Genomic DNA, 15,345 nt, shown 5'->3' with positions numbered 1-15,345 from the left:
ATTGTGTTCTGGCTAAGCTTTTGCTCAGCAGCTCAGGTAACAAATTGCTTCTGGTCTTGTGCATACAAAAGAATATCATGCACAGACCATCATTCTTCAGGAGCCACTTGCAGCTTTTTCACTGCAATAAAAGCTGGTGTACAGCTGTGGCTCTGAATTGTTCCAAACTTGGTATCAGAAGTTGCTATACCCCATTTTCTGCACAGCAGTGTGTATTGCATACTCTGTGCTAGGGTTAAGGGAGTGTTATTCCACTGCTCTGATTTCAGAAACTTCTATAAGAACAGGAATAAATTACCAGGAGGAGTAAATGGAGCAAAAAAAGCTTGCTGCTTTTCCATTAAAAGTTTTAGAAAGTCATTGCAGGATGCAGTATTAGAATAGCAGGAAGCCAGTTTGTACTATGCCCCTGCTCCTGGTGTCCCATCTGCCAGGAATCAGGGCCAGGTTTCTTTATTCAGGGCCTCATGAGGATTTGTATTTCTGTTTTATTTTATGTATTTATTATTTAGATGCTAACATGAGAAGCAGGAATGTTTACCTGAGGACAGGCAGATGTGGGCCCCTCTTATTTGGGAGTCAAATAAGACTTGGGGCTCATCCTAACAAAACATGAATAGAAAGACTGGATTTATAGGAACTTTATAGGTAATGTAAAAAAATAAATTAAAAATCAGGTCACAGAGGAACTTGATTTGTGCACTGACCTTCAGAAAGGTTTGTAAGTGGTTCTGTAAAGGCAGCTTTATGCATCTCTGAGAAATGTGAAGACTTGTGTGAGGTCTCTGTTGTGTGCTTTTTGGCACAAAGCTGCAGCTGAAACACTCAGTCACTTAATCCTAATTGAGCAGCACCCAGCACCAATTTAAAGCATTTTATAAATTCTTCTACGTTTTCTTATGTTGTTACACCAGGGGGTGCTGTCTTGCAACTGATAAATTTTCGGAGGTTCTTTTTTGTTGTCTTTTTTTTAAAGTGTTAATGAAGAAAGTAAAGGATCTGGTGCCAGGGTGTGCTGCAAGTTTTGTCATATAAGCAGTAGGGAGTAATTTTGGCCCACTCTTGGGGTCACTTTCCATTGGTTTTTGTATATTTTTAGGTTGCCTAGCTAAGTGTAAGCAGTGCACACCAATTCACAGCTCAGATTACTAATACAGTACATCTGTTCAAACACTGCCTTGTCTCTAGAGATTTTACTTTTCTAAAGCACAGTGAGATAGATTTGGCTGTGCACAGCTGGCCTAGGGAGGATCTCCCATTTGAGAGACATGAAAATGAATTCACTAAGAAAGGGATCTAGGTATAATATAAGAAATTCTAGCTGTAACTTTGCCTGTACATTTGTAATACTAACCTAGGCCATTTTCTGTTTGAGCAAAGTCATAAAGTATCCACTGCATTTCACTAGATATTTCTTTGGATTTTTTTGGTTTATATTCTGTAACTTGTGATTTTAACTTTTTCTAAATTCTTTGTATATTTTATTTTATTTCATCAGTGATCCACAATTGTTAAGAATAGAATAGAATTGCTACCAAAATGTAATTTCTTTTGTTTTGAAAGATGAGAGCATAATTCTTCCAGCTATAGATTGTAGGTATTTTATAATTTGATTATAGAGTACAAATATTTTATATATATACAAGGTAGCTATTTTATACTTGTCTAAACCAGTTTCTTTAGACAGGTACAAGATCTGCAGTTTCTGTGGCTTGTAAGTGCCTATTTTGCTCTTTCTTTCACTGAAATTTCATTTAGGAGAAGCAGAACATACTGAGCTTATTGTTACCCTGGCCCCAGCTCAGAAGCAGTGTTAGTGGGTCTCACTGTTCCTGCATCTTATTCACAGTGGTTTTCAGGTTTGGTGGTGTTTCAGGTCTTTCCTGTAATAGCTGATCAAAATCTGCCACAGCAGATGGTCACACTACATCTTTTCACTAAAGATGTGGTCTCTTCTTTTTCTAAGGTCTCACAGGACTAGAAAGAGTTGTAAGAATTTTCTCATGCTTCTGATTTTAGTTACGTCCAAAGTTTGGAGATAAATTTCAAAATGCAGTAATGACTTCTTAATCTGATCTTTCTGAATAACTCCTATCACTAATATTTAGACACAAGAATAAACAATTATTTCTGCTGTGTTGTTCTTAAGCTATATGTAAATATTTTTTTACTTTGTAGAAGTTTCACTCAGATGGAATTCCCCATGTCCTTTTGTTTTTTCCTTCCTTGATTTTAAGTATTTTTCACTCACAATGATCTCTACATGATCTGTCCAAAACTACAATGATGTGTTGCATAGGCATCCCTACTTTTGTTTTTCAAATGAGATTCTGTCTTTTTTTTAGTATCCATTGAATTCAGTGGTGCTGGTGGACCAGTTTCCTCTGAGCTATGGCTGAAAGAGTTGAAAGGGTTGTTCATGTGCAGAAGCATGCACCATTTAGGAGGAGATTCTTTTTTGAGGCCAGGAATGGTGGGTGACAGGGCTATGTAAGCCCCTTCAAATTTGGGAGGGTAGAATTTTCACCTTAGAGTTGTCCTAACTTGTTGCAGAGCTCTGTGGGACCTGTGGGCACTGAAAACCCACTGGGTTCATCTCTTTTAATAATGCAGTGCATGTTTTTAGGTGTGATCTGCTTTTCACATTCAGTAGTCTTTGGGATGGACTCAAACTTGGTGCAGATTTCCTCCTGGTGGGACCTGAAGTTGTGGCCCAGGCCACAAACCTGTGCCTCACTGGCACTGTGGCTGCCAGGACCTACACAGTTAGGTCTGCCTGTGGGATGTGGGACCAGGACCTGGCAACAGCTTCATTCCTGGCCAAAACCAAGCCTAGACTTGCAGTACCAGAATGGCAACAGGTCAGAGCAGATCAAAGCTGATCTCCAGGTGAGTGTCTGAGCTTCAATTCAGCCATGAGCTAACCTCTGTCTTTCCCACCTCATGCAGAGAAGTAGCTCCCTGCTTGAGGCATTACCCCATGCTCTGAGACCTTCCAGGCTGTTCCTGTCAGTAGGAGGCTGTTCTACATCATCAGGCATCTTGTCAAGAGCCCAAATGCACAGTTCTCTGTACCAGATGGGATTATGCTCTGGGCTTCAGTCTGTTTGATCTTAAGCACCATCTCTGCTTGTTTACAGTACTCTAATATCTGAAAACTGCAACTTGAAATGGTCCACTTAAGTTCTTGTGTGTGGTGCCCAGATTTGATACCAACCTGGAAGGCAAGTGACCCAGTTTATTTGGTTTATGCACCTGATGTTGTCACCATTTAGAAAGTGAGAGTGTTCACTGTCTCCTTACAATTAGGTCCACATTGACATGAATTATTGTTCTGAGGTAAAGGAGTGGGGTTCTGAAGTCTTGTCATCTTCAAGGATTCTGTATCCCTTCATCCATGCTTGAGCTTGAGGGAGAAGAGAAGGCAGCTTGAATCTGTAACTGATAGCACATGCAGCAAAGCACATGTCAGTGCTGGCTTCAGGCTGGATGCAAGCTCCCACACCTGTGCCCAGGAAGAGTCTTACTGACTGCACTCACTCCTAAAACCCCTATAAAATTTCCATAAATGTGCCCCTATAAATAAACCTCTGTAAAGTTTCTATAAGTCCAGTCTTCCCCAGTTTACCAGGCTGCATTTAGGCAGCTGTTTACCTGCTCAGATGGCACCTACCTGCCAGTAAAAACCCTGCTGTTGGAGCATCCTTCTTTTCTGGTTCATCCAATTTTCTTTGTTATAGTTTACTTATATAAATATTTCCATCATGGAAAGCAGATTCACCTTTACTCAGATTATCAGGAATTGCCTTGGATTCTTAAATGGGATTTTTTTGAATGCCATATCAAACTTTCTCTTGACAGTGCAAGAAAAGAAGCTATTAAAACTTTAATGTGTTTGACCTGATAGTTTATTGCTTGTGTTTTCAAGCATGTAACACTATGTTAATGCATCTTTACTAAGAGATGCAATTATTGCAGGGTTTGGATGCCTGATCCATAAGTAAGAACAGGTTTTTTTCCTACGCCTGTTCTCACTTGCACTTTCAGATGTACAAGTTCGGCAGTGCTACTATATCCAGCCTTAATAAACAAGAATGTTACCTTAGAAACACCACAGAAACCTGCTCTTGTAGCAGGCAGGTGCTCAGAGCACATGAAGACATTTATCAGGTAATCAGTCAAATGTAATATTTATGGAAAATACAGATTGTGTGAGACTATGGGAATGCATTTCTTAATTAAGTGAAAAATCAGGAATTGTGTGTGTTCCAACCAATTCCTCATGTGTTGCTGTAAAGCATGAAGATACAAGCCCTAACAAATACAAACTTTTATTTCTGGAAGCATAGTCCCTAACTTCCCAAGTAAAGCACATAAATAACAGACCTGCATATCTTGTTTAACCTTTGCTCTTTTTTTTTTAAACAATGTATTTTTTCATTGCTGTTTTTCTTGGAAATTATTGGAGTTTGTAACTGGGACAACCATGTTTTCAAAAGCTTGTAACTGGTTTTTGTAGCAGTATTTAATGCATCATACCTGAGAGCAGGTCAGTTTTTCTCATATCTCCAGGAAATTGCCTTAGGACCTGAGTTTCATGGTTGTGGGGATAGGCTGCCATCTTTGTGAAGTGTTCTGAGATCTGCTGGTGAAGACTTCTGTACAAAAGCTCAGTTGTTGAAAATGTGGTCAACAGTCCCCACTTTTCCTCATCACTAGATGGGCAGGTAGTGGAGCTCAGGCAGATTTCAGAGAAAGCTCTGGCTGCATACAGTGAGACAGAACTAGGAGCTGGATGGCTGTGAGCACCTTGCTCTGATAAGCTGCAGGCTGAAGAACAGAGGCTCTGCCATCTCCATGATATAATTTACATTTTGCTGTAGTTTCATGTGAAGACAGTAAATTCTCAGTACAGTAAGACTAGTTTTTGACATGCACAAAAGCTAATAAACAGTCATGTAAGTGATATGTTAAGGGAATGAATCACATGGGACTCTATTTTCTTCGTGGTGGAAAAAGGCAATTCTTTATTCACAGAACTCCTTTTTATACAGTTTTACAGACATCGTGTGTGACTCCAATTGGTCAGTAGCCAATTTCTTTATTGGTTAGTAACAAGTTATTATCCTGTATTGACTGGTCACTCAGACCCCAGGGTGTATGTACAGGAAAGGTTGTTTGTGAGAAATAGTTTTTCTATCTAACAATGCAAAAACAGTTTATACATGTGCTGGTTGTTTTTTCGCCCAGGAGTAGATTGTTGTGCTAATGAGCTGCTCACACCAGGATTGCTTTCACGTGGGAACTTGCAAAGTGCTAGCTTGACTTAGAAGAAATGACAGGAACAGAGCAGCCCTGATTTTATAAGGCTTTTCTTTATAATTTTTCTACCTTACTGCAACAATGTGTTGTTTAGCAGTAACAGGACAAAGCTGCAGCAGAGACAGCCTGGTGCGTTTCACCTTTCCCATGAGCCTGGGAAAGGAAATGGATAGATAATTGGAAGCTGGGCTTCTCAGACTTGTCCTGCTGCTCCCATGTCACCAGGCGTGAAAAGACTTGTGCAACACCTTGTTTGTTACAGTGAAAGCATATTTTCTAGCTCTGTTTTGCAGTTTGTCTTTAACAGAGCCAGCCAGAGCATTTAGAGGCAAATACAATCGTCCTGTTGACATTTGTAGGCAGTACTTTGGAAGCTCCTCTTCTTGCTAGACTGTTCCTTTTAAATCCATCCTGCTTCCAGGGATGTGCACAACCCTGGATACAGGGGGCCAAATCCACTTCTAGAGGGCTTCAGTATATTCCACCAGTCTTCAGTTGCCCCAGGTTGCAAAGAAACCAAGCAGATCAAGGGAAACCTAGAGGCCCAGATCTTGCTGTTTTTAGGAGAATCTGCAAATTGACACATACTTCACCAAGGAAAGACAGAAGGGCTTTGTATTCATAGAAAAAGAGAAGAGTAGTGGAGTTAGATCTTCCTCCAAAGAACTCTTAAATGCCCATCGAAAGGCTTAGCTGACCCTGCTTGATTAGATTATGATAAACTTTTAAAGGAATTAATTTCCTTAGCTTTCTCTGCTACTATTCTATATCTACCTTTGTGAAAAAGGTTGTAACCCCAAGTTGTTCAGGAATCCTTTAGTGGCACTGTCCTCTGCCAGGAAGTGCCCCAGTCTTACCAAAGCAAGGGAAGATGCACTTTGCTGGCCTACAATGTGTTATGTGTGATCACTGTAGTTTTCGGAATTGTGGGCAGGGCTTTTTAACTTCATGTTTTGCAGTATATGATGTATTTTTAAAGTAACCTAAAAATGCTCTTGAATAATTAGAAGCTGGAAGTGCAGTGACTGAAGAAATGTTGCTGTCTGCTAAACTCCTGGCAGTGCTCATTCACAAATATTTCTGCCCTAAAACGCTGCTACTTGGAGGGTGTGAATGACAGTGGAGCAGAGGTATGTTGTGGTGTGGGTCTGTATCACATGAGTGATACAGTCAGAGTTTTCCTGGGTGATGTAAGTGATGCTGGTATTACAACCACTTGTCTATTCATGTTTTTTGATGGCAGCCTTAAATGTGATAGAGCTCTAAAATGATAGATTATTACAGAAAGTTCAGTCATCTCAAAAGTATGTTGAATTGGTGCCATTCACATAGAGGAGTTCTATGGAATCATTTCAAAATCCTGCTGGATTTTGTAGATTGGCCTATAGAGATTCAATGCAATTTCTTTGACTGCTTGTATCTATTTGAAGTTCCTATGTCTGAAATTAATTCTGGTGCTTGTGACTGAGCAAAAGATACTTGTCTTTCTGAAGTTCCACTAAGCCTCAGCTTTCATAACTTAAGCAGCTACTTTGAGAAATGGGTCTTGTCTTAATTGTTTCCATGCAGAATTTGTGTGATGAAAACAGGATTTAAGCTTGGGAATAACTGATAATAATTAAGAATTTAAGCTTGGGAATAACTGATGACCATCTCTGCCCTGTTGGGATGCAAGCAAGTATCACGTCATGCCCAGCCACACTGCAATGTCAGTACTGCAGTAACTGAGTGTGAATTCACGTTTTGTCAGTGCTAGCTTTGGAGCTAGTACATCAGATCATTGAAAAGGCAGACAAGGAAGGTTGTCATTCCCTAGAAGTTGGTCTGAAGTGATGAAGAAGTTTGCTGGTGTCCCAGTCAGAGTCAGGTTAGAGCTTCTTGGAAACATGAGTAAGATGGAATCTTGAAACCTGGAGCATGAGAGCCTTGGGGCTGGCTGAGGCTGGGCTGTTGCTCCCCACAGGGGAAGGACAAGGAGGACTGGACCTGAGGGAAATGGGATGGTTTTTCCTCTAGTGCTTTCATTATAAAATCCACAGGCAGGTGCTAAGCATGCTTGGAGCAGCAGGTATTCCTGTCTGTCTCGGGGTCAGGCTTCAGCTGATATCCTTAGAACAAACCTCTTGTACCTCTTGCAAATTTGCAGAAGCTTGTTTCTACATAAAAGCTAAGCAGTCCTCCTCCAAGGCGGTTAGGGATCTCTGCCAAAGACCGTGTTGTATTTTGAAACCCAGGTACTGTGTGTTTCCTTCCACAAATATTCACAACTGTGCATAATGTAGCAATATGTAACTGAAACAAGGGTGCTCCTTGGTTCCCCTAAACCAAAACGCACAGGGGGAGCACTTCCCCATTCACACACAGCCCCACATACTCTCAGAGCATCTGAAGCTTCTTAAAAGGGTCTATTACTCTAAATTTCTTGAAAACTTCCTGAAAATTAAAAATCAATCAGCATTCTCGATCTCTGTCAAATTGTAATCTTAGGGAAGTACTTTTTGTGCCCAAAGAGAAGGAGTGTGACAGGAGACAAATGCAGTCATTTACCCTGGCAGACTCATTCTCTGCCTGACCTCACCCCAATGGTATTTTGAAAGTGTGGGCGCGTTATTTCGTTCAGGTGAATCACTCAAAATTACCGTTTGTCTGAAAGAGTTTATCAAAAACTAATGGGATTTTGCAGAATAAAGGGCTTCACAATTCTTCATCTAGCAGATTGCTGAGAGATGAAATGAGTCTCTGAGGTATTTATTAACTTCTGTGGGCAGCTCTGAATATAAGACAGGCAGAAACTTTTGTACAGGATGCCTTACACTCCTTGTTTATCAGTGAGAGTTTCTAATGCACAATCAAAATGCCAATCATCTATTTGTCTGCTGCCTATAACACTGTTTGTAACATAAGACTATTTTAATAAAGAATTCAAATTTTTTAAGAGTAAATTTTTAAAAATTAGAATTTTTAGAAAATTCTTTGGAATCCTTTTTTCTGACTAATTGGTCTTTTCTACCAGCTCAGAACACTGGTGGATGGATAGCTCCTGAGAGGTAGGAGAAGGGTTTCTCATGGACTTGCCATGATGCTCACCCTTCTCAGAAATTTTATAAAGCTATTAGAATAGAGTGTCAGGTTTTGATACCAGATGTAATTGTACTCTAGAGGCAAGTGTATATTTAATATATTTAATCCTGAAGGATAAGAATGTTAAGTAGGCAGGGTAGAGTTTGCCTGCGTGGACTACTGCATTCTCTAATGATGCTGGAGCAGGCTAAAGCTTATTCTCTGCTTTTGTCTCTACGTGCCACAGCATGAGCATGAATCAGAGTTGGTACAGTGCAAATGTGATGTGCAAAAGCAGTTTAATTTGTGCAAACTATGTCAGTGAGAGGGAACTCACCTTTCCCAAAAGGGACTCCTCACACTGGGCTTTAGCCAGGACACTGTGTTAACTATAAGCCAGCTGTAAAATTGTGATTTGAATCTTATGCAGATTGTCAGAGAGGTTTTATGGAGAAAGGGATGGTATGTTTGTAATATGTGCTAGACATGTATTGACCATGGTTTGCTGTGCCATCAGCTAACACCACATAAGCTGAGCCATACCATAAGGGCTTCAACTGATTTTTGCCTTCTCTTTACCTACTCTCATGGATATTCTCAAACTGCAAGAAGCAAAGGATTGTAAAAAGGAAACAGGCAGGTTGTGTGTAGGAAGGGAAATTTCTTCTAACATTCTGTTATTCTGTAATTTTCCATAATCACCTGTGTAAGTGGTTTGCTTTTAGTTTTGGGTTTTTTTCTAAGCACTTAACAAATAATAATAAAAGCTTACACAAAAAAAAAAAAAAGGAAAGCACATTATCACTGTGAGATTGTTTTAATTTTGATGGTCAACAGAAAGACTGTTCAGCAGTGTAAGGGAAAAGCAAATGGAAGCAGCCACTCTAAAATCAGGTGATATTTTTACAGTAGTATTTATCAGAATGTTACATTTTTAATAGATATTAAGACCTCTTCACAGCATGTTGTAAAGGCAAAATACTTTTAAAGTAGCTTTTTGTTGAGCATTCTGCAAATGGAGAAAGTTGATTGTCACTAATGAAGTGTTTTATGGCTAAGACCATTGCTGGAATAAAACTATTGGCTACTTTCGCCTGCAGGTTCTACATCAAAATCTTATATACATTCATTAAGTTTAGTTTCCTCTTTTCTTACTGCTCTTATTCATTAGTGAATAATGTGGGTTCCTTTATTGCATCTTCTTCATCCTGGATCATTGTAGGGTCACTAAATGTAATTTTCCCTGTGGGTATATATTAGCTGTTCCTGCTCATTTCACAACATTGTAATTATGGAGAAACCAGAGGTTTCAAATTATGAAAACAATTTGGTTTAATTTAGATTCAGTGTCAGCCGTAGGGGAAAATCCTTTTATGCACCTACTTTGTCTGGTTTATTTTTTGCTTTGTTTTTAATGGAAAAGGACCTGGATTTACTGCTCCAGAGCCTTATAGAAGGTAGGAATCTTGTGGCAGTGTCCTTTTTTTCATAGCCAGTGGGTTTTGAGATATTTCTGCATTTTGAATGAAATAATTCTTCTTTCACCAGGTAAATGCAGCTGGGGCCCTGAGCAGAGTGCAGTGAAGGCCGTGGTCAGTTCCCTCAAGGGCTGTGCTGTGCACAAGGGCACTGCCTGTGCCATGAAGGAAAGAGAAGCACTGCTGCTCGAGGCCTCTTGCTCTGAGTTTCTCATTTCCTCCTTTGAGGGGAGCCAGGTGCTGGCACAGGGATGGCTGCTGCCCAAAGGAATTGTGGTTATCTCTTGTTGGGAGAAACAGCAGCTTCAAAAAGATGGCAACTCACTCCTCTGATTTTTGGAATGACTACTTCTTTTCTGATCATGCTGGCATGGAACTGATTCCCCATCAAGGACAGCTAAGAGAGGACTGTCCATGTTTTCCCTTTCTAAGTTTTCAGGGGGAGGGGTAGCACACCTTGCTTTGCACACGCGCTCTCTGTTACAGCATGTCCTTGTGCTGCTTGCGTTCCTCTGGATGTCCCAAGGAATGTACAGTTGTGCTCAGGAGGGAGGGTTGCCAGCAGATGCACACACTTATATCTGAGTCTGAGAGAGATAAGGAGAAGGGGAAATGCACATCTTTCACTGGTCAGTGGCAGAAATGGTCCCAGCCAGGTTTAGTATTACACTGCTCTCACTCGTGTAGTTGGTGTTTAAACCCAAGGATGACAGGTACCCCGTGGTGCTTCTGACAGCAAACAAAGCAGGTACTGAGAGCAGATTTGCACACAGTGCTGCTGTTGAAGCTCAGTTGTTTCTGCCTACAGGACATCCATTATTCCAGTCCTTAGGCTCATCAGGAAAAAGCTACAGTGCAAGTGCTGCAGTTGGAACAAATCCCTGAAGTGTCTGAGGGCCAGAAGCCCATTTCACCTCTACCCATGCATCAAATATGAACTCATGTCTCCAGTGACTCAACTTTCTGCACCACCGGCCTCCAGCCCTCTCTGTAATGCTCTTATTTCTGGATGGGTCACAGGGGATCCTCTCAGGCTTTTAATCTGTAGCTTATTGTTTAAAGATTTATTTGTTTTGCAAGACTACCGCCAGTGCTGATCACAGGCCAGCAACCATGGAAGGGAGCTGGGCAATTGGAAGAGTTTCCACTCTTTCCCCAGTGCTTATCTGTGATGAGGCTGCTTTGAAGGATTCAAGTCATTTGCAAACATCATCTTAAAACTGCAGGTGCTTAATTGTTTGCAGGGGAAATATGTGAGAGAAAATGAGGTGTAACAGCAATCCCTTAATGGTACAGAATACCCTTTTTTTTTTCTTTTTTTTTTCTTTTTTCTTTTTTTTCTTTTTTGGTAGGAGTGCCTTGTTTCCATGGCTGCCCTTTGTTAAGATTCCTGCTGTTGGGATCATCTTTGATTCCGCAAGTACCAGACGATGCCCAGCAGTGGGATGGTTTGGTCTCAGGAGGAGATGGGTGCAAGGTTTTCCCCTGCACATACAAGCAGCACCTCCTTTTCTGGGCTCTGCTAAACCTTTCTCCCTCACTTTAGAGAAGACAATCTCACATTTCTTTCTGTGCCTTCTTCTCCTTCCAGGAGACTTTCCCACTTCAGGGGCATACTGCCACAACAGGCAAATTAATTAAGCCAAGAAACCTTAAAGAAAGCACTGATCTTTTTCCTTGCTGCCAATTCAGAATAGTCAAGCCAAGGGAACACTGGAATTCTTGCTCTGATCCCTCTGCTCACCCAGTGTTGAGTCTGCATCCTGCTAAAAAACTCCAAACAAAGAGAACACCAAGCCCCAACCAAAACAAAACAACCCCTGTCTCTTGGAACTGCTCCTAATTGCAAATAGAGATATTAATGTTGATGTTTCTGTCTCATACTTTTCCCATGTTTTTTTTTTTCCTTTCTAGATTCTCCCTTCCCCATGCAGGCAACAACATGTTGATGGGATGAAGTGTTAGATTTTGGTTGTTAATATAGCTGTAGTCATATGCCACAGTCTCAGGAGTGTTGGGTTGGAGATGAAGAAGTAGTTTTCTACACATTCACATAAATAACTGTAATTATAGGAAAAAGCTTCAGGATGCCTAATGGTGGTTTGATAACACTGGTAACTTCTAAAAGTTTGCTTGGATGTTTCTGTGAGTTTCTAAGTGTGTCACACATTGATCATTTGATTCTCTGTCTCTCTTCTGTGTTGAAGTTTCATGTTCTTGTCAATGATGTGTGTCCAGAAGCAGTAGACTTCAAACCTGTTCATGGGTATTTCTAACTTCTTGTTATCTCTCTCCCTTTGGAACTGATTGAATATAGCTCAGGCTGAGGCTTTCTCTCTTGTCACAAAAAGGAGCAAAGCTGCTTGCAGCCTTTCCTCCTACTTATCTATTTCTGTAGCCATGAGGTACATGAGAAATCTCATCTTCTATTTTCTTCAATTTTCCGCTAAATTTCCTTTGAAGGTTATCTTCCCTGGAGGCTTCAACTGATCCATTTTCTTTTCATTTCCTTCCCTTCTCTTTTTTTTTTTTTTTTTTTTTTTTTGGCACTGTGTAATATGTTCATGTAAAGAAGAAAGGACCAGAGAAGAAAGTATACCTTTCTGCTGGCATAAATACTCTTCAGTTCTTACTCTGCTTCTGGGCTCTCTGCTTGGACATCCTAAACACAGCTATGCATCTCTTCTGTGCTCTAAAAGGGAGTGCAGCTGTGAAGGATGCTATTTGAAGTAATTTTCCTTATGGACTTTGAATCAGACCCTTTTCTAGGAGATCTGTTATCCATATATATATTCATGTAGTCATAGCTCTTTGCTTTATTGATTTAAAGTCAGTTTTAATGATTCCTTACTTTTCTAATTCATCTGGAGCCAGTGCGGCTAAACCACATTTATCATATTTTGTAGAGGGTAGTTCCTGCTCCATCAAGCAGGCTGGTTTTGCTCTAGGCTGGGAAATCCCAACACTCCTGCTTGAGATCTGTGCCAGGACCAAGCAGTCAGGTGAGGAACAGAGCCATGCTGGTGGTGGGAGCTGAAATGGAGAGTGCCTGGGTGCTTGTGGTGTCCCAGACCCAAGGCACTGAAGATGGGTTGTGGTTGCACTGTTCTCTCTCCTGATGGAGCTCATCCTCATTTGCAGAATTAATTGATGGCATCTCTTCCTGAGCACACTCTGCCTCAGCTTTTACTTTTGCCTTCAACACTCAGTGTAAAATTTTCAAGCAAATTCATCTTTTGACAATTTGACTCCACTTTCTAAGCAGCTCTTCTGGACTTTTTACTATTTTCTGAGTGTACCTGAGTGTGTCTGAGAGTTTGTTGAGCATTTAGAAAGCATTTATTTACACATTTCCCAGCATGTAAATAACCAAATGGATGGGTAATTCACAGTCTGTACCTCAGCACTAATTTGGGGAGATTATTGCATCTCTCCAATTCAGAACCTCTCTTGTCCAAAAATCAACCTTAGACATACTGAGAGCTGTTTGTGTTACAGGAAGATGTGATGCAATGCATTTCAGATCAGCCCTGCTCCTGTCACAGGCTGTCTGAGGGGGCTGTAGGATGGCTGGCACCACAAAGTCTCCTCAGATTCTGGGCAATCTGTGCTAGAACCTCAGTCTGATTTCAACCTGCACTTTGTGTTGACATCAAGTTTCCCTTGCAGGATGAAGGGTTTGGCCTGTGGATTTCTCAGTTGAAAAGCACAATCACAAAATTCCATGAGAAAAGCAAGTTTTTTGTTCACAGCACAGCTAATGTAGCTTTACTATATATATTTGTGCCTTCCTCACATATCCACACTGCTTTTCCTTCTGCTTTTATAAGACTTTCTAGTTCCCTTTCTGTATTTCTCTGGTCAAGCAGTAGCATTTTGGCTAATGTAGAGTATGGAGGGGTTGGCTGGTAGGTCAGTATTTATGTCCTTGTTGGTCTGCCTGTTCTTTCATAGTACCCATTTTTCCTCTCTATGTGACTACTTGCTCGAGTTTCTGTCTTCCAGCCAGCTGATTTGCATGAAGAAAAAAAAAATCTCAAGTGGTATGTCAAATTTGGCTGAAATTGGTACTAACAGGAGTATCAGTTTGCTGCTTATGCTGAAAAACTTCAGTGTGCTCCTTTTTGGCCCCAAGTCATCTTATGTTTTATTGAAATTTTTGCCCATGAGCCTTAAAAGATACCAAAAATTGAGCTTTCATCCTCATTTTTTTTTTCCTGTGGAATTTTATTTATTCATAGGGGAGCAATCTGATAGCCTGTGTAGCATGTGGACCATGGGCTATATGATTTTAGTAGAAGGTCATTGTGCAGAAGATTAATAAAGGTATTTGACTGTGTTGCATTTCCTCTTTATTCATTGTATGAGCAGCGTTGACGTGTGCAGTACACTGATACAGATTGTACTCTTTCATCCAACTACACACAGTCCTATTCTCCCTATGTTTTGCCTTTAAAGTGAACCACTTGTAGTGGTGAATGATGTGATTTATTTTATTAATGGTATCTTTGCTGCAGGCTGTAGCATTGAGTCTCTTTGTCCCTATGAAGTCTTTTTTATGACAATGAGAATATATGACTTGGTGTTTGTTTCAGTAACAAGGAGACAACTGTATTTTGCTTGTACTTATTTTTTCAGCCTCAAATTCTTTGTTCATTCCCAAAATAGACAAAATGGGCTGAAGCATATGCAAAGATCCTAATTTCAAACTTAGAATTATCTATTTGAATACTATTTTTAACATGAGAAAACAGCTCAAGAAAACCAATGCATTCCTTAAGCATATCCTTAGACGCTGAAATAAGTCTAAGATTTTGGGGCAAGTTCAGTAACCCCAGCCTGTTAAATTTCCAAAGTTAGCTAGAACTGCAGATCACTGTGTTTCTGCACATAGAGAGCCCAGGGCCCTGCAGGGGTTTTGCTGGGATGGCAAATCCTTGTTGTCTCCAGCTGCAGGAAGGAGTTAGGATGCAACTGTATAGGCTGGACATTGTCCAGAATATCAGGAAACACTTTCCAAAAGAAAGTGCTTTTCTTGAGCCCTCATCACCAGGGCTGCCCTTTAGAGCCCTGTGTAAGAAGTGGCAACCCTGCCTGAGTAATTCCTTCCAAACCTCATCCTGCAGCTCTGCATCAGTGCTGGGTCCAGCCCAGCTCTCATCAGCATCGTTTCCTGCCCTCATTGGTGCCACTTGGAGACCTTCCACTGCAAATATTGATCCAGCTTACACTGCTTTGCTTGTGAGATCTGAGGAGATGACAGCATCTGGCCTTCTGGCTGCAGGCTATTACAAATGATTACAATGTGAATCAGATCCTCCACCTGCCTGAGAAGGTACCACGTTTAGATTCTTTTCCACCCCCTGCCCACGCAGTTTTTAGCCCAAAGAATCCACCTGGGATTGTGAAATGTGCTGCTGGAGGGATCAGGCTGGCAGACTGCCTTCTGGTTTGTGTTTCTGTCTCAAACACATCAACTTTTTCT

The sequence above is a fragment of the Molothrus ater genome, chromosome 6 (genome assembly GCF_012460135.2).
Source record: "Molothrus ater isolate BHLD 08-10-18 breed brown headed cowbird chromosome 6, BPBGC_Mater_1.1, whole genome shotgun sequence".
Lineage (NCBI taxonomy): Eukaryota > Metazoa > Chordata > Aves > Passeriformes > Icteridae > Molothrus > Molothrus ater.
The sequence above is the reverse complement of the archived record's forward strand: the minus strand, read 5'-3'. Positions refer to the sequence as shown.